A 20,717-nucleotide genomic window follows, 5' to 3' on the forward strand; every position below is an offset into this window, starting at 1 on the left:
ATGATGACCAAAAAGATTCTCCCATTTCCTCAATTTGAGTGGAGACTCTCCAGGAGACGTTAAAAACAGGGCGTGGTGCTGTAATAGTTTTCCATTTTGAACTTATCTGCCAGTTTTAAATTAAGCAGATAATGCTTTCAAACTAGACAAACACCAAATAGTATAATCTGATATCCAGTATTGTTACTAAAACTATCCACTTGAAAAGTATTTCTGATAAAGTGATTCAGTCAAAATTTAAGGAAGAAGTGCCTCATAAATGTTACTTCGCTATGACCTAAATGCACCACTGGGTTAACGATTTACTTCTATCTCTACACAAACACTCTGAAAAGTAGTTCCAGGAATTAAGTATATAGACACAAAAAATGAAGTAGTGTTCTCAACCTGGTGATAAACTCATGAAGCCTGAAACACCAAATTACACGAAACTTACAGAAATTTCACCTTGCTACAGTTGAGTCTGTTAACCTGAAAAACTCGCAGGGAATTGCAAATTATAACGCCTGTGACTTGGCTAACCTTATGGTTTTGCTACCGTCACATCGGAGGAAACTTGATTTTCCTTTCTTTCTTCAGTGCCCTTCGACTTACTTTAGCGATGTTCACTGGAGGTATAGAAAGTCAATTTTTAACATCAAGATGACAGCACGTTCCAGGTCATTGCACCCTGGATGAACTAGCGCTGTTTCGAATGTGGTGAACTGCGACCGGAAATGTCACAAGAAATGTACTTATTAGTACAGTGTCGGAAATACCTTGCTTTCTATGATGGGTAAAAGAGATTCTTCCCAGACTCCAAGGATTAATCTGTGCTCAGTCCACCAATTGTGTATTAAAATACACTCTCACTGTCTCCATGTAGATTGTATACTGTGAGAAACTGTCACGAACCTGGACAGCTTCGATTGTGCTCTTCAAAGCTTGAAATAACCCGTTTTTGCCGATTTGACAGTGACCACTATATAGAAGTCAGGTTGTACCAGTGGGTTTATTCTGAACACCCTGTCCACTACCATAAGGCCAACCATACAACACAAAATAACTGACTCTAGAAAGCTGGGGTGTGAATAATGTTTTTTAAACATATTGTAACATATCATTATATGTTAGTGTTCTAAAGACACATTCATGCACCAAAATTTCTACCATAAACAACCAGAAGGTGGAAACTAAGCCAAACCTGGAAGTTTCAAGAACTCTAACATTTCATGAGCAAAAAGTTGATTATTCGAAGCTTTTAAAGGCATAGTCGGCACATTTTTTATTTTTTACAGACTATTGTATTTGCATTAAGGCAGCAGCTGCACCAGTCTTTCTCCTGCACTGCATCGTTTTCCAAGAACGAGGTGGTTTTTGTGCTGAAAGTTCAACAAATTCTATTGCTTCAAAAATCATCTAGGAATAAGGGAAATAGGAGCTTGAAGGACAATTCCTTTTTGATGAGGGAGGGGGGTAGGTCCTAGGAATCAAGACTTACTGTAACTCCATGCATCCATATGTATTATGCTTTTTAGGTATCTCCTGTCGACAGTTGTTAGCTACATCTGGTTGAAAAGACCTGTTGCGGACAATACCAATGCGCGTTAAGTCAGCCCATTGCTTGTAATTAGTTGGCTTGTCAGTCTCATTTGTGTGCTTCTTATTCAGTGGCTTTCCTTCCTCCTCTTGTTGGTCTCTTCCCTGGAGCATAGCATTTTAATCATCCTTTGATTGGATGCCTGCTCTGCTTCTATGGCTCTCAGGGAACTACTTTTTTATTTTTCTTAATGGGAGAGCAAGTGTTCTGCATGTGCGGTACACCCATCACATCGCCACCTCTTAGGCACTGTTGTTCTCCATTCCTTCCAACTCGTATGCACAGAAATGGTTATTTTAACCAGGGTTTGACAAAAAAAGCACACATTATATAGTTTTTAGGTCTCGCGACCTATCGATGCGCTGCGCGCATCGAGCGGAGCGAGAATTCAAGTAGCGAAAATCTTCATGAAGTCACCAGCTTTTTGCTGGCGTTTTCATGAAGTTCATGTGAACCACGTGTTCAAACATGAACGCGCATCAGCCTCCCTCCATTTGGCGCACAGCACATCAAAGGGCTTCGCCCAGCGTGCGCTCTGCGGCTTCTCCTCCCCTAATTGAATCTCCCCTAATTGAATCATGACCGGCCGCAGGCCGGCCGTACTTTCAGTTTCCCGCTCTGCATTTTCATGTACGTGTTGGTTTTCCCCCACCACTCCTCTCAGTCCCCGATTCGTGACAAACTAAGTTGTCTTTGGCCGAATTGAAACCGCAACACATTTACTGTCAGTTCTGCATGGCCCCGAGCGGTGTTTCGATTATTCCAGGAAATGTGTGTACGATAGGCCTTCTTCCGCCAAAAAATCCCATTGACAAGAAACGTTGTGTTAAAATGACAGTCGCAAGCAAATATCAACAATGACCATATTAGCAAGTTCCTACATGTTCCTACATTGCTAATATTTTTGTTGTTGTTGCTCTCTCGTGTCCGCTTTTAATTGCGTTTTTGTGGGGACTGGCAAAGTCTGCATATATTTATTTTCTTACTTGCGTTAGAAAATCCATGTTCTATCCAGCTTGCTTCCACTGCCTAATAAACTGTTGAAATGGCATTCCCTCGCGGAAGATGACGTGCAGGCAGGAAGTGGGCGTGCACTCTGCAGCCAGTCAGCATGTCAGAAGCGTTGGGCTACTCTGGCCACTCTGTGTCTTGAAGCACGCTTTTAGCATTGATTCTGCTCGTGCTGTTGAGTATTGGATAATGATTTTTACCGATTCATTTACCAGAAGGAAACAAGCATTGGCATTGCCAATAGGTCTCGCTTGTGGGACCTTATAAGTATTTAGTTTTGCAGCACAATATCCTTGTTGCATAATCGGATATTGTGCTGCAAAACTAAGTACTTATAAGGTCCCACAAGCGAGACCTATTGGCAGTGCCAATGCTTGTTATTTTAGTTTATCCCCTGCATTCCACCTGTTGCATTAAAGTTCATTCATTGGACCACAAAGGCAGCATTTATGGTACTGGGGGAAAATTGAGCAGCTGCTCTCAAATAACTGGCCTTTGATGCTAAAGTTATAGTAAACATGACTGCAAAGATGTGTCTTCTGGAGGGCTGTAAATCTGTTCACTTGGCTGCTGCTGAGGGCCAAACAGTGCTAGCATGTGTTTCAGTTATGAGGAAAGTAAATTAGACCTTGGATACAGTTTTCCTTTAACCCCTTCGCCGCGGTTGTAATTCCCCCGCGGTGCGGGGCCGCTGGGCTCGTCATAAGCACGCAAGGGATTACATTCTGACACTTATTCATTATTTTAGTTTTGTGCCTTCTGGTAAGTTTTGAATTTAGCGTAGAGTTGCAGGATGCCATAAAAATGATTTTGCTTTTCAGCTTGTATTTTGAATTTATTGAATGAATTTTTTTAACTGACTTTACCAATGCTAATTTCTTTATCCCAAATGTATCGTACTTTTTGATTGGCTTGACCTCAAAGATATTTACATTCTAAACATTTTTCATTTGTTCTGCAACTATTGCGTCCATTTTCCAGTTACAATGGAAGATTTTGGGTTATTTTCAACCTGTTATGTTGAAATAATGCTGGATCATTTCCTATGAGTTGTAATCATTCTTTGAAGTTGGTAATAAATGCATATCCTAATGAATAGGCATATTGGAGCTAGAGTTGAGGTAAAAAAATCTTATTTGAAGCCTCCCCTGGAAGTATCCCTCTTGGTTACTAAACGTGACCATGATATTCTAGATTTCTATATTAAGATTTGTCATAAAATATTGCAGCTATGCATAAACATAAAACAAGGTATTTTCCAAGTTAATTTCAGTCCGATTAAAAAGGCTTTCCAAGTCCTCCTACTTTCTTCAGTAAATCGTCTGTATTTGTGCAAGGATAATGGACAGTGTATATAGTTGTTTATGGCTGTGCATGAGTTCTTTCGAAAAAAAAAATTCTTTCTTTGACGTCATTTTTGTCTGCTTTGCTTGTAAATTTCCCTAGTGCAGTTTCTCCTCACTGGTTATTTAAAACTATGCTGCCTTTAATGTAAATGTCCATTCGGTTGTGAAAAAGTCCCTAAAAAATTGGCTGTTTGTATGTTGCTTATCTAATAAAAAAAAAGTTAGTCTTGTTTAGCCATAAATACCTTAGGAGTCATGGGGGTGTGGCCAAGATGGCGGCCGTATCGGAGGCTCTAAGTGAGCTCAGAGTTGGCCCGATAATCCTGCTGAATCAAGGCCAACCAGCTTGCCGATTTCGCCAATTGCCTGAAGCAGTCCTCCCCAGGACAGAGTACATGTGGGTGCCAGAGTGCTGCAGTTGGCGGAATGATGAACATCCGGGGCCTAGGACCGGTCTAACCATGAGGATGTGTTGGAGCCACAATACCTACTGGTAGTGGGAGCAACGTCTGGTTTGCCTGCGACTTTGCGCCATGAAGAACCCTGGGGCCCAGACTGATTGAGGCGGTTTTCCAATGGGCAGGCAGAGCTTGTGTTGACCACAGGGGTGTACTTTGCCCGCACACCATGATTTGTTGTGCAATAATCATGCGAGGCCTGCCAAATATTTCGCTGCGAAGGCCCTGTGCTGCACAGGTGGCGGCTGGATCGTCTTCGAGATTGTGCAGGGGACGACTGACAGCCCTGCAGAAGGGATGCCTGCAGCGCATGATACCCGGAGTGGGCCCTCCAGCTATCAAGATATGAAAGTACAGCGACCCCTCCCCCCAAGTCGTTCAGATACCTCTTTGTGGCCGGGTTGGGGTGGTGGACTGAGACACGTTGGGGCGCTCCCCCTCCAACATCAGACCTCAGCTGCGCACTCCTGCACCTGCAAGAACATTTTGGATAGGTCAGATGTATGCTCCAACCTGTTCTGGCATTTTGGTGCTACCTGTGCGAGGGCCCGAGGAGGACGATTTTCCAGAACTTGCCATTTGCCTGCACCAACAAAGTCCAGCTTCCCCCTCACCAACCCCCACAGTTGTGGCTCGGACTGCAGGGCCAAGGCAGAGGCAATGCCCTACAAGACTGTTGATGTACAAGCTACGCATCTGACTCTGGGCAACTAGTTGACAGGTGATCTCTCATTGACCAATAACCCTGCGGGAAGGCCCTGGGGGCAGCATCCTCTCCTCTGACTCCACTGATCGCCCCTCTGATGCCAGAAAAATAGACCAGAAAATTGGACAGTCCTCCTGTGATCTAGCTGTCACTCCTCCATCGAATGTGATCATGATGGGGAAGCCTAGATCCACAAAAATTGACCCCTGGTCACGGCGAACCAACGCCGCCCTCTGGTTCCACAGACACTGAAGTGGGTACCCTGCAGCAAATAGGAGTTGCCCTCAATGCACGCTCCCTATTAGAGAAGGTTCTCTGTGCCATCATGGACACCAAGACGTGGCAAAGGCAAATATAGATGCTGTCTCCTCTATGAACCTCCTGAGGGTGGACCATTGTAAGCTGGTGAACCGCGTAGGCAATGCGGAACCCACTCTGACATCCATGCACCCCACGGTCCGAGAACTACAAACACAATTGAGTACCATGAAAGAAGAGGTGGCCTTGTTATAACGTCGGGCATAGGACGCTTGAGGCGCCACAATATCAGTTTCCAGTGCTTCCCGGAGTGCTCAGAAGGACCCAGTTGTCCAGCTAAACCTTGAAACTTGGCTGATAACCACGGTCCTGGAGAATAAAGCCCCAAAAATGTGCTTCTTGGAGCGAGTGCACCGTTTCCCTGGCAGACCGCCACCACCCGGAGCACCTCCTCGACAACTCATCTACCCACTACTCCGTTACAGGGCCCAAGACATAATTCTGCAACAATATGGAAATGTAGTGATTGCAGCTTATCCTGACTTTACGGCCAAAGACACAGCAGGAAACTTGGGCACGCCAGAGCAAGACCCATCCTAGACCAGGCAGCTGCAGAATGGGCTTGAGCAGTAGCAACGTACTCACAACACAGCCCACATTTCTTCACCTTCCTGCGGTCCAGACTGCCTCTAACTCTGGGGACAGATAAGGCCAACTTTGGAATCTCGACTGTAAGCACTGGTGATGGACCGTAGCTTACACCATGAGCAGGGACTGACTTAGTGTAAATGTCCTCCTACGATTGCCACTGAATTTTAGCACGTGGGGAGAACAGCTCCACGTCTGCTACCTAGTGACTTTGGCAGGCCGGACACTGTTCCAGGCAGTAGGTCCAGCCCACAGCAGTCATTGATTCCACAGGACCCACGCCCCGCACAGATTCTAAAGAGTACTCTTTTTATTTGCTATTGTGTTTTCACAGTTAATATATACAGTTTGGGAATTTTGGGACAGAGGAGTACGAGTCTCCTGACCTGGGAGGGGAATGGCTACTTAGACCTTTTGATGTTACCGTTCTTGTTCTTGCTTTCATGAAATTACTTTCTGGGGCCATTGAGCTCCGAGGCATCATCACAGGGAGCAATTGACTGCGAGGGAAGGGCTCACCTTATGCAGGGATATGTATTAATTGAGCACAGACACACAGGTGCCTCACATACATTGCACACCATCACCATGTAACATGGGGACCAACATAGATGATCACACCCCACAATATAATGCTGCCACACACATTTTGCATTCTACAAGAAACACTCCTCACACTAGCTGAACTGCCAAAGCTCTGCATGAACTGGAGGGGGCAAGTGTATGGCACATGCGCATCAGCGTATGTCCATGGAGTGCTCATTTGAAATGCCACAGAGGTCCATTATGTGGTAGACCACCACCGGGACGACTTCAGTGGGTCTTTTGTTATAACGGAAGGACACCTTGAGGAGACCACACTGGTGATGGTGTTAACCATTATGGCTTTCTAGACATGCTCACCCCTGTACTTTTCCAAGATTCTCTCTCCCGGGGAGTTGGGGGAGTGTGGGGGGGGGGGAGGGGGATGTTTGGCTTCAGCTGTGTCCGGATATAACCAATAAGCACTCGGTCAACACAGCTCCACATAATGCTCCATGCATCTGCACAACTTAACACTTAAACAAATGGCTGGCACAGCAATACCTCCATGGTTTTTGGAGACTGGCATCTGCTAGATTGAATGCTACTATTGGAGTACTTGCCACGTACCCTCTTGGATAACTGCCCCCTACAGGTTACCCTGGAGTGGGGTAGGCTGCTGCAGAGGATAACTACTTGGAAGATGCAGAAGGAAAAGGCAAATAAAAGCGCTGTCAGAGCTCCCATTTACTGAGCACTAGAGTGGAATGTAAAAGTCATGTGGGGTCACTGTGTGGCAACCGTGTGGGGGCACCAATAGGGAGAATTGATGGCTCTTAAACGGGAATTGCGGCCCCTGGAAACAGGTGGCAAACCGAACTGCAACTTAGAGCAGTTTCACCAGATGTGTAAACGAAGCAATGAAATGTAGGTTTTTATAGAGCGCATGTATGCCGTGGCGTCTTAGAGCTTGCTACCATGGAGGGCAACCGAGAATTCAACCAGCCAGTTTACTATGAGTGAATAACCAGGTTTTGAGTTCTTTGCTGGACTGTAGTAGACTATTTTGGTTTTAAGATGCAGGATGAAGCAGAGGCGCGATTTATAAGCTGCGCATAACCATGTCACACATAGAGGGAGACTGCTCGGGGAGGCTACTAGTTTGGCTTGTGAAGCTCGATCAACGACTGTCATCGATATGTGTAATTAGGACAGACGAGGGATCGCTGATCACAGCGCAGGTGACCATCAACGCCGTTCCGTGGTTCTTAGCAATCGATGTACAAGATGGACACTCCACCTCCAAAGCAGACACATGGGTTTCTTCGTGACTTAACACTGACTAAATTGTCTCTTCTCTCTACCCCCCCCCCCCCCCCCCCCCCCCCTCTGCAAAGGGCTGACCTAGATGAACCTCTTCAATTGGAAGAAATATGGGTTGCAAAGGCCCAAATTGCCCGGAACAAGACGCTGGGCACAGATGAGCTGACAATCGAGTAGTATGCCACTCTCTCAGCCCATATTGCTCTACATTTATTGGAGATGTTCAACGTGGCTAGGACGATAGGGCACTCCCCGACATATTGCAAGAAGCCTTAATCGTGGTCTTGCCCAAGCCAGGCCGGGACCCACTGTATGTCTGCTCCTACCGGCTATTATCTCTCCTGATTCTGATGGATAAATCTGCCTGTGGATTTCTCACCTTTTTGAATTATCCCAATTTTCAGCATTCCACGAAAACTTTCCTCCAAGGAAGTCGCATTTCAAGCCGTGTAGGGAATGCGGTGGACAAATGTCCATTACAGACCCGCATGAGGACTACCTCTGGTGCTTATCAGACCACGACGTTGAAGCTTCTTCATTGTGTAAGCAGATGAATCCTATGGCCTTGAAAGAAAGGTAGGCTACGTTTATGGCTAGGGCCAAGAAGCAAAAGAGGGGTCATCTAAGATCTAGTTCCCAATCGGATCGCTGTCGCCTCATACTTCAAGGCATAACAAGCGGCAACATGGGTCTCTGCGTCACTCTTCTAAAGGCGGGGCTCTGAAGTTGGTGTGCCCCAAGTCCAAGACTGCATCGTAGAGATGAAATCTCTGACTCCGTCTCAGGTGATCTCTCCTGCTTAGTCTCCGGCTCTGAGAGCTAACACACCTACAAAGTCTGTGACTCCACCTCTTGCACCGAAGCCGAGAACTCGTTCAGATTTGGTGCTTCCTCGTATGGTGCTGGACTCTTTGAACCAGGATCCGGTCTATCAAGCATTCCTGACTGGTGTGTCCGCAGGCCACATGGGTCTGTTACTTTATTCTCTTGGTTTCCCACCTAACTTCCAGCAGGCTTCTGTCTTGCCATTCAAGCCCACGTCTCCTTTGACCTTGCCTCCTCCGGCACAGAGATTGCCGATTCCTTTGCAGAAAGGGCGTGATCCTTTGTTGAATGATTAATCCCCAGCACCGTCTGGATCCGATCCGGCACTGGTTCATCCACAACCGGCTCCATCGACTCAGCCATTGAATGTTCCTGTAATGCCAGTTCCGAAGTCACAGGGGCCGCCTTTGAAGCCGCCGATGTAGAGAATCAGATCCCGTAGGGAGGCACAAAAGCTATTAGAAGCGGAGCGATCAGGAAGAGCATGACGGTGAAATTGTGGAGTTGGTCTGGATTGGATACCTCCCCTGAGTGGGAGTTAGTAGCGCCTAAAGGTTTACTACTTTCTGAGGTGACGCCTTACACGCCCTAAGTGCACATGATGTGCCCAGATGTGGGTCCCAGGTTCATTGTGCCTCTGGATTCAAGCTAGCCTGGCTGATGAGGGGTGATACCCCGAAACCGGTCCCAGGATGCTTGTTTCTGGGTCGGGGGACTTGGCTTGGCAGTAAGGGCTAGACTGTTTCCATGAGGAGCAGGGTCAAAACTGATTTGCATAGGGCTGGGTCTAAACTGGGGTGGCATGGTGTGCAAAAGAACAATGGATTTAACCCAGATCAATTGACTGGGGGTGAATGTTTGATTTGTTCCGCATTCCATCCATAATTTGTGTCTTATGCTTACACAAGACCATAGTTGGGTACAGACTTATAGCGCAACATTAGGACCTAGTTGATGGGTAAGGCCGTTTCTCGACCACCAGTTGTAGGTGAACAGTCTTGTTTGAGTGGGTGTGAGCACATTTGGGTCAACTGACAATCCCGGGCCAATTTTCTCCTATGCAACACAGTCTGCATATTAGTGCAATAATTAACAGTTCTTATTTGCCCGGGCAATGTATTACAGAGCGTAGACAAGAAACTTGTTGACCTGCTTAGTAGGGCACATCGACAAAGACACGAATGGGAGAGGAATGCCCTGTAATTCAGCAATACTGTTAACTAGGAGACACTATACTGGTCTATCAACTGAGGAGCCACTGGGGAGAATACAAAACGCCGAAGCTCTACCTCCAGGTACCCGCAATCCGCAGTTAATACCCTGTAAATTATCTTGTCTGACAGTTCTTTTTCCTCCACACTCACTGACACCCTATGTAGAGAACAAAATAACATGAGCACCCATGAGACTCACTTTCAAAGTACTCTTGGACGAGGCAATATGGTACTCAAAGCTACTGAATAAGTCTGTACATCTCAACGGACGTCTGCCTCCACACTCAAGCCTCCTCACAGAATATCACGGTCCTTTGTAACACCCTTCTCTTCAGGACAATGAATCTTACAAATTGGCACCTGAAGTCTGAGTCTGGAGATCCTCAGCTCCTGAAACAGAACATGCAAATTAATAAGGAGCCTTTAAGCCACAGGCTTATGATGTTATAAGGATAATTGGAAACAATTTGTACACACTTGCTCTTGTTTCAGGAAGCAAACCCTCCAAGCGATATTACCAGATATTTTTGTTCCTTGTTGCATCTACGAACTCTTATCATACACTTCAATCATTTCACCATCTGTGAAATGTTATACAGGCTTATTAAAAAACAAAATTCCCTTATCCAAATTTATAACTGGCTCAGGGCGGAAGAGGGAAGTTCTGAGAAAGGGTCATGCCCCTATATAACGGCCCCAGGTTATGAGTTATACTATGCGGCTGCACAACACCATTCGCCAGTGATGGAGGGGGTACATTCTGAATCCTACATGTTGAACGAGTTAGCTGACATTGTCAAGTGTTGTTGAAAGTGGTACATTAAGCCAAAATTGCGCCAATGCCGTTTGACTTCAATGATGCCATTGTGGTCCTTGGTAGACATTAGAACACTGGTTGCCATACAAAACAAGAGAATCTAGGAGGAGGTAGGAGTGACGACAGTGGGGAACTTGTATAAACACAGAATACTACTCCAATTCCCCAAAAAGTTTTCTAAAGAGTTTTAAGGGTTCGCCACCAGCCATTTTCATGTATAATGCTATGACCGCTACACTATATAAAACTTTGGGGCAAGAGCCCACACACTGCTACTCTTACTTGTCGCAGTGGTAAAAAGGCGGTGACATTATTGTTAGCAGCATATCAACAAGATAAGCATTTGGACTAGAGGATCTGAAAAGGTAGGTGGAGAAATTACTGACGGGCAATAAGCATTTGCCAAACAGTGTATATATAGGAGTTGTAGATAAACCAAGACTTTAATGTACTCTGTTGAATTATATATACCAGACCTATCTTACCCAAAGCGTATAGGTCACATGTTTGAAGGTGCATGTATGAACTTTTGGAATTCTTAAGACTTTTATCATATGCTATGACAGTGCTTTAGAGGTATAGTGAACGTAAAAGTGAAAATAATAGTGGGTGACCCATTGGTGTTTGCTAGGATTCATGGCCAAATCAAAAAGACAAGCCGGTAAACCGGTCTGTGGATTTACTGGTGGTACCGATTAAAAGGCATATAGTCATGTTGTGGAAGACCTCCATGTCACCTAATTTAATTGTGGATTAAGGATTTGCCGAAAATGCCTATTTCAGAAATTACAACTAAATTAAATACTTGGTGGCAGAACCCCAATACGGGCATGTGACACACATTTACTGACACTTGAAGCCAACTGCTATGGTAAACAACCCTGCATGAATGAAACAAAGGCAGGTATTGGCAGATATGGAGGAGTTTTTGCGAGGGGACTTATTGTAGAATGGGAGGTCTGTATGGCATGTCTGTTAATAGCGGAGTGTAACGTTGTACGTTAACATAAGGTGGCCATTACCGCCATTCCAAAAAATCGTTGTGTAGTGCCTGAAAGAATGAATACTGGACAGATGTGATGTGTGGCATATGATAGAATAACTCAGTACAGTGGTGAGGGTGATTAGGGACATATGTAAATGAACCTGTCCATGTACCTGGTTCTATTTTATGTTGGTAAAGAGGACAAAAGATCTACAATTGTGGGTGCTTACCACCAAATGCTTTACATCATTTACTGTTATATGTATACACGTATGTGTAGGAAGGCAATATCCACCCCCAATAAAGGGAATGCAACATGTAGAACTTGCATACATGTGAGTTGATGTAATGATTATTGGGCTGGCAAACTACTAATGAGCTTTTTTTAAAGTTATTCTACAACACTTCAAGCCCCAGACCGATTGTTACAAAGAAGTAATGTTTTCCTTCCAAGTCTTATCATTAAACTCTTATTCTGACACATACACTGTGTATGACCGTTTTTTCTACTATCCCATTCCTTGTCCAGTCAGTATTCCATCCTGCAGGCTGTGGTTGAGAAACTGAAGAGGGCATACGTGCTAGACGGAGCCGTCGTCTTGCACATGAGAAACTAACTTTAGCCTACAATGAACTATAAAGACTTCTGATACAACGAATAACTGAATCCCTGGTATTATTTACCGATTAACATTCATTGTCTGGATACACCATACATTTGTGATTTTTCACCAGTCCTATCTTCAGGTATTATGTAGGCTAGTTTGTCAGTCACTTTCTCCACGTTTGCCCTGAGGACTTCCTGGAATACAAAATCTGACTTTTTCAATGCATCTCTTTGGTTAGATTTTTTAGGTCTCGCCTGAGCCAGTGCGCATGGGCTGCTCTGTGAGGCTTCTAGTAATCACTTTCAACTCGGACCACACGCTCGTGCGTGTGCTTTTTTTCTTTGTTGCTCAAACGCTATTGGCCTTTGCGTGCGTCCTTTCTAAGAAAGACGACACGCAATTGGCCAAAGGTGGGTGCATATCCCGCCTTCTCTCTCCTGGCCTAGGGAGCTCGGAAGCGAGCAGCGGCCCACACTGTGCCTACTGCATTCCTGGCACCATCTGTTTCCAACTATGACCACACTGTCACGCTTTGATGTGGCTGCAATCTGCACCTGTTGTGATATTCATTATCCAAAGGAACAAGGTCGACCGTTTGAACTTGAGCAAAAGCTGTGAATAGGTTAGTTTTGCAGCGTGAATCTTTCTGGATTCACTATGCTGTGCATTATTCCGCGGTCTTGTGGTTGGGTCCGGATTCGTAGTCTTTTCTTTGTTTTTTTTTTTTTATTTTATTTTTTTTTTGTAGCCCAGGTGGGCGTCGGCGTCACACCCCTTTGGGTGTATTTCCGGTGACGTCGGCATGCTTCCTGCGGAAGCTCCCACTCTTGGGCGCCATCTTCAGATTCTTTTTTTCCGAGGTCGGGTCTGGATCGTTCCCGTTTGGGCTCCAGACATTTTTGGAGAAAGAAGAAAGAAAATACAGAAAAGACGAGGAGAAGTAATCTGAAGACTACAGGGGACTTCATCGACGAAAAGCCGGCGAGGAGAAGGCGTTTTTCATCGAGATCATCGACGACCGTCGACGAACACGCGACCAGAGAGGCCCTGGACGCTCGATGATGGACAACACGCCGTTCAAGTTCTGCCGTAACTGCCACCACAAGTACGCGCAGAAGGACCAGCACCCGGTATGCAACCTTTGCCTACCGGTGGACCACGAAAGCGGAGACTGCAACGCCTGTTCCGCCTTCGCCCCGAAGACCCTTCGTGTGAGAGAGAGTCAGAGGGTAGCACACGCCACCCTGCAGGGGAAGGCCCCGACTCCGTCCCTCTACGAGCTGGGGATGTCCTCCGAGGAAGAAGACAACGCTGCCGCCGAAGACGACAGCTACACGGTCGTAGAGACCGATTACACGAAGACTTCTAACAAGGTAGGAGACTCTTCGGCCCCCAAGAACCCGAGAGACTCTGAGTCTAGAAAAATCGAGGGCAAGACCCCGAAAGCGCCGACGCCAAAAAAGGTGGCGTCCGCGACTACTCCCAGGCCCAGCGGATCCTCCGAGAAGGAGTCCCCGGCGCCGAGGGCTGCTGATCAGCAGAAAACGTTGAAAATCGTCCCCCGAAAAGGATCGATCGACGCCGAGGGAGAAAGACCCGAAACTTGACGACGACGACCAGAGACCCAAGATCCGGTCCGACGTCGAAAACTTCGACGCCGAAAGGTACGGCGACGAACCATCCGCCGAAAAGAACGGCCGACCCATTCGACGCGGAACACGCGGCAGAGATGGAGAAGAAGAGAAGGCGCCTCGAGGCTGAAATAGAGAACATCATGCAGCGGAAGAAAGATTTTGATGCAAAGATGAAGGCCTTCACATTCCCTCACAAGACCAAGCCACCGGTGGTGGAGGCAGTCGAGGAAGAGATCGCCGAAGTCGTCGAGGAACAAGACCAGGACGTCGAGGTGATCAACGACCAGGAGGAGTACGAGAATCCCTACGATAGTTACAACTATGGGGAGGAAGAAAGCAGGACAGACGCAGACTCGACACCCTCTGACCTACAGGAGGTAGATTACATAGATGTCGACACCGACAGCCCGGAGGCCCTCGCCGCCGGACGACATCGGGGCCTACAACTCAGTGATACAGGCTGCCGCAGCAGCTTTCAAGCTCAAGCTCGACGAAGAGAAGCAGAAAGCAGACTTCCTTCTAGAAACATTGCTCCCAACACAAACGAGGAGCCAGTTCCTTCCAATGCTCGAGAGCGTCTTGGCTCAGGGGAAGGAAGCTTTCAGGGAGCCCGCAACATGCAAGGCAGTAACTCCCAGAACTGAGAAGAAGTACAAGCATGCCACTAAGGACCCGGCCTACATTCAGGGCACGGTCTCCGCAGACTCCATTATCACGGCCACAGCAAGGAGGAGGGCTAACGTACCCACTACCTCGGGCCCACCACCGGATAAGGAGAGCAAAAGGATGGATCTGGTGGGCAGAAGGATCGAACGGAATGCCGCGACCCACTGGCGCATGGCTAATTCCAACGCCCTGATAAACAGGCACATGTACCAAATCATGGAGGGACTGGGGCAGTTGGTGAAGGACTTGCCCCAGGATGCCAGACAGAAAGCCGAAAAGCTGGTTGAAGAGGGAAAAAACGCGGCAAACTCTTGCCTTAAGACGGCCCTGGATGGGGCAGACACCGCCAGCAGGCTCATGATGATGGGCGTCACGGAAAGGAGGCACGCCTGGCTCAGGATATCCGGTTTCAAACCAGAGGTGCAACACAGCATCCTGAACACACCGTTAAACGGCAGCACGCTTTTCGGATCAACAGTTGATGAAACGCTCAGCCAACTGAAGAAAGATAACGAAACAGCAAGATCCATGGGAGCATTGCAGTTCAGAGGGAACAAGAGGGGCACCCCGTCACGGAGGCCCGGCGGGAGAGGCGGAAACCAGCCAGGTACATCACACCAGGCTTTCCAGCAAACGCACCAGGCAGACTCGCAGACTCAGCAGGGTCATCAGAAGCAGTCCTGGCAGTACCAACAAAGAGTCCAGTCCTTTCGAGGGAGAAATGGACGGGGACAAAATAGAAGAGGGGGGCAGCAGCCCACCTCCAAGTGACTTCAAAAAAATCTGTGTGCCCGCCCACAAAAAAGACCCCAGGGGGCAGCACGTACAGATGGGTCAAGACAAACTAGACACCTACGACCACATGACACCAGTGGGAGGAAGATTAAGATTCCACCTCCAAGAGTGGAGAGAAATCACATCAGACAAATGGATCCTCAACATTATCCAATTCGGATACTGCATAGAGTTGGAGGGGAGGCCAACAAGCAGAAAACCAAAAAGAAAGCCACTAGCAAGCAAGCAGCTGCAGTGCCTTCAGGAAGAAGCAAAAGAACTCCTGCAGAAGCAGGCCATAGAACGGGTACCCTTCAAGGAAAGAAACACAGGAGTATACTCAACGTACTTCCTGGTACCAAAAGTAGACGAAACAATGAGACCCATTCTCGATTTACGGTTCATGAACAAATTCATAAGAACGCAAAAATTCAAAATGACCTCCCTGCAAGAGGTGCTCCCACAATTGCAGATCGGGGACTTCATGGTCACAATAGACCTCAAAGACGCATACCTGCACATTCCAATGAACAGAAAGCACAAGCACATGCTCAGGTTCACCGTCGGAGAAAGCCACTACCAGTTCACGACACTGGCCTTCGGTCTAAAATCAGCACCAAGAGTTTTCACAAAGTGCCTCGCAGCAGTCGCAGCGCACCTAAGAAGGCAGGGGATACACGTATACCCTTACCTGGACGACTGGCTGGTGAAAGCAAACTCATACCAGAAATGCAAGCTGCACATACAGTGACAAGCACGCTCATAAGCCTGGGGTTCTCCATCCATTGGAAGAAATCATCAATGGAGCCAGAACAAGTGAAGATCTTCCTGGGAGCACAGATCAACACCTTACAGGGCAAGGTGTTCCCCAGCGAGAAGAGGGCGAGGGCGCTGGTGAAGGAAACTCGCCTCTACCGGAAGGGACAAGCTCGGACAGTGAGGACTGCGAGCAAGATCATGGGGATGATGGCATCATGCATCCACCTGGTACCGAATGTACGACTCCACATGAGACCCATTCAAGAATGGCTACAGGAGCAATGGTCACAAGCTACAGGCAGTTGGGAGGATCTAGTGGTTGTAACGCACGCAGTCCAGAAGGAGATGACATGGTGGACCATGGAGAACATAGCAAGGGGAAAGCCTCTAACGCCCCCAACGCCAACAGTGACCATCACCACAGACGCATCCCTGAAGGGATGGGGCACTCACATGGAGGAGCTCAAGGTGAGGGGTCTGTGGACACCAACAGATGCGACAAAGCACATCAATTACTTAGAGTTGAAGACAATCTTCCTTGCACTGAAAGCCTTTCAAACAAGACTGTACAAACACAAGGTGTTGATACAAACAGACAATACCACTGCGATGTTCTACATCAACAAGCAGGGGGGCACACAGTCAGCCCCGCTTTCAACGCTGGCGCAGGAGATATGGAGATGGGCCATCCCTCTCAAGATAGACCTGCTAGCCATACACCTGCCAGGGAAGGACAACTTACAAGCAGACTGGCTCAGCAGGCAGACATCGGCATCCCACGAGTGGGAGCTCAATGCTCAGGAGACAAGGCGCCTATTCGACAGGTGGGGAACTCCATCGGTGGACCTGTTTGCCACACGCCAGAATGCAAAATGCCAAAACTTCGCATCCAGGCAGCCCGAGGAAGGATCACTAGGGAATGCCCTATGGATAGATTGGTCAAGGACATTTGCCTACGCCTTTCCCCCGATACCACTGATGCACAGAGTACTGAGCAAATGCAGAGCGAGCAACATGACACTGATACTGGTCGCACCACAGTGGGCGAGGCAGACATGGTATTCGCAGATCATGGAGATGACACAGTGTGCACCCCACAGATTCAGCAGGAGGAAAGACTTACTCTCCATGCAGAACGGAGAGGTGCTCCACCCAGAGCCAGAGAACATGAGCCTAGTAGCGTGGCTCCTGAAGACATAGAGTTCGCACATTTAAGATTGCCAGAAAGTACCCTGAGGGTACTTCGGGAGGCAAGAAGACCTAGCACTCGGAAGTGCTATGTTGCGAAATGGAAAAGGTTCACAATATGGTGCAGACAAGAAAGACTTCACAATAAAATGAAGGACTCCACAGTGCTAAAGTACCTGACGCACTTGCTAGAGAAGAACCTTAGCTCATCCTCCTTGAGAGTTCACTTGGCAGCGATAGTCGCCTACACAAGGGGAGAAACTTGCAGGAGTTTCTTCACATCACAGGTGGTGAAGAGATTCCTAGAAGGAGCGAAAAGGATCGCACCACCCAAGCGGGTGCCGCCACCTGCATGGAACTTAAACGTAGTCCTAACGGAACTCATGAAGGAGCCCTTTGAACCAATTCACAAGGCGTCCTTAAAGATGCCAACTATGAAAACAGCTTTCCTGGTTGCAATAACGTCCTTACGCAGAGTAAGCGAGCTTCAGGCTCTGACGCTACAAGAGCCCTACATACAAATACACAATGATAGAGTTGTGATGAGGACTGACCCACACTTCATGCCGAAGGTGGTATCTAAATTTCACATGAACCAGTCTATACAGATACCGAGTTTTTTCCAAAAACCGACAACTGCCGCAGAGCGAGCTCTGCACACCCTGGACGCCAGAAGGGCAGTCATGCACTACATTGAGAGGACGAAGGGACACAGGAAAACAAAACAGTTCTTTGTGTCATTCGCCAACAGTTACATGGGAAAGGCAGTAACCAAAAAGACCATTGCACGATGGATCGCACAGACAATTCAACTCTGCCACAAGCGTGCAGGACAAGAGCTAGCAGAGGGGACACGTGCCCACTCCACTAGGAAAAAGGGGGCTACAATAGCCTTCCTGGCTAACACACCCATACAAGACATATGCCTGGCGGCAACATGGGCTTCGGTGCACACGTTCACGAAGCACTACTGTGTGGACATACAGATGAACAAGGAAGCTCAAGTTGGACAGAAGGTGCTACAGCACATATTCAATACCCAACGCTCATCTTCCACCCAACCGCCACAGAGATGAGAAACCGCTACAAAATCTATGCACAGCATAGTGAATCCAGAAAGATTCACGCTGCAAAACGAATAGTTTTCTTACCTGTCGGTGTAGTTTTGCAGCTTGAAGATCTTTCTGGATTCACTAGCGAACCCACCCACCTCCGCCAGAAAGATGAGGCTGGAGAGAGAAGAGGTGGAAATAGAAAAGTGGAAAAGACTTTGAAGGTACAAAGCGGTAAAATATCACCTGAATAGAACATTACCATTACTTCGGAAACGAAAGAAACACGGAAAAAAAGAACCCGAAGATGGCGCCCAAGAGTGGGAGCCTCCGCAGGAAGCATGCCGACGTCACCGGAAATACACCCAAAGGGGTGTGACGCCGACGCCCACCTGGGCTAAAAAAAAAAAAAAAAAACAAAGAAAAGACTACGAATCCGGACCCAACCACAAGACCGCGGAATAATGCACAGGATAGTGAATCCAGAAAGATCTTCAAGCTGCAAAACTACACCGACAGGTAAGAAAACTATTCGTTTGCGCCCTGCTGCTACGTATACACTACCCGATGCCACACATTCCTCCAGGGGCATCCATTGCTAATCTCTTTCAAGCGTGTATTCCGAACACCTCGTGGCTGTTAGTGGCATTCACCGTCCCCCTACACTTCCCCAGTGTGTTGCCAAACGAAGGCCTGGGCCCTCCCCTTTCACAGAACTGCGTGTCTACGGCCAAAAATGTGCCACCAGAGGTCTCATTGTAAGTGTGGTGCACGCAGACATGCGTTTGCTACCACTGCCGTAAAAATCCACGTCAAGCGCCGTAGTAAGAGCAAGGAAACCACTGGTCTCTGACTGCAGTCTGGGCAGCGAAATTCAGGAACCATCAGGGCCGGGTAGGGCTATAAGCCCATTATGCCTCGGTGCCACTGTTCCTGCTGCACTACTGGTCGCAACGCCCCTGCTTATGACCGCAGGAATAGATTACTTTAAAGAGGTGTCCTAAAGGGACCTTGTCAATGGATATTTACATTTTGGAACCCCCCCTTGAAGGGCAGGGCATATGCAGATCGACTGAGAGCTCTCTAGTTAAGTCGAACGAATAGGCATTACAGGATTTGATAACATATACAATTTAAGTGTTTTATCTCACGGCAAATGACATTTGAGGACGCTGTTACAGGTATTTCAGGCAAACAGTACTGTGGATACCAATCTGTGTTGAGGCGCTTTAGTCTGTGCGCTGATGGTAAATCTAGCCTTATGCTGTTTCTCGTGCACTCACTGATTTTACTTTTCACGTTCCAGTCTTCCAAATCAATTCTCTCTGGATACAAATACCTGAGGTGTCGGGTAAAGAACTTAGCCACTGGGCTAGGATCGGGTTTCCAATCAATGAGATCCGGAAACGCCAACAGGAAAGAAAAATGTCTTTCTTGAGTCCCCTCACTCACCACGGTGACGAGCTTCATTATAGGGGCCATCTCGGCTCTCTACGAACTGAGGCGTGCTGCGACTTGTGAGATTTACGTAGGAGCACTTTTGTGGAAAACTTTGTGTAGTGCAAAGGTGAAGACGACGACTACACGGTCGTAGAGACCGATAAGAAGACTTCTAAAGAGGTAGGAGGCTCGACGGCCCCTAAAGCCCTGACAGACACTCGAAGGTCTGAGCCAGACTCTCGAAAATCAGTCTTAATTCCTCGAAGGGAGCACCGGCGCTGAAAACGTCGGCCGCAGCTGCATCCAAGGACAAACAGCCCAGTGGATCCTTCGACAAAGACTCCCAGGTGGCGAAAATCCAAGGTCGTCGAAGCACGTCCCCGAAAAGGAACGTTCGGCTTAGAGAGAGAAGGACACGAAGGTCGCTTCGTTGTCGACAAAAGACCCGAAGCCCGTCTTGACGTATACATCAAAGAGAACGGCTGAACATTTCGACACCGTGCAGGCTGCTGAAATGGAGAGAAAGAAAAGACGGCTCGAGGCCGAGATGGATAACATCCTGCAGAGGAAAAAGGAGTTCGACGAGAAAATTAAGAAATACTCAATTCAGTCGAAACTGAAGACGCTGGTCGTCCAAATAGATGAGGAGGAGGACTTTGACGGCGAAGGACCGTCTAAAAGCCCTGAGATTCTGGAAAATCTGGAGGAAGAAGCCTTCAACTTCGAGGAGGAGGACGCACCTAAGGAGGGAAGGGATCCATGTATACCCTTACGACTGGCTAATAAGGGCAAGTTCGCACAGGACATGCATGGAGCACACACAACGCGTGACAGATACGCTGGTGGACCTGGGATTCTCCATTCACTGGGGGAAATCCTCCATGGAACCAGAACAAGTAAAAAT

At 47.5% G+C, this 20,717-nt stretch overlaps 1 protein-coding gene across 4 annotated transcripts in view; it reads left to right on the forward strand.

The window, feature by feature from the left end:
* The window catches only part of ELAVL1 (ELAV like RNA binding protein 1), a 94,208-nt gene that overhangs the window by 39,789 nt on the left and 33,702 nt on the right, over positions 1 to 20,717 (forward strand). The gene's annotated exons all lie outside the window — the stretch shown is intronic.

This window comes from Lissotriton helveticus, chromosome 12, assembly GCF_964261635.1.
Source record: "Lissotriton helveticus chromosome 12, aLisHel1.1, whole genome shotgun sequence".
NCBI lineage: Eukaryota > Metazoa > Chordata > Amphibia > Caudata > Salamandridae > Lissotriton > Lissotriton helveticus.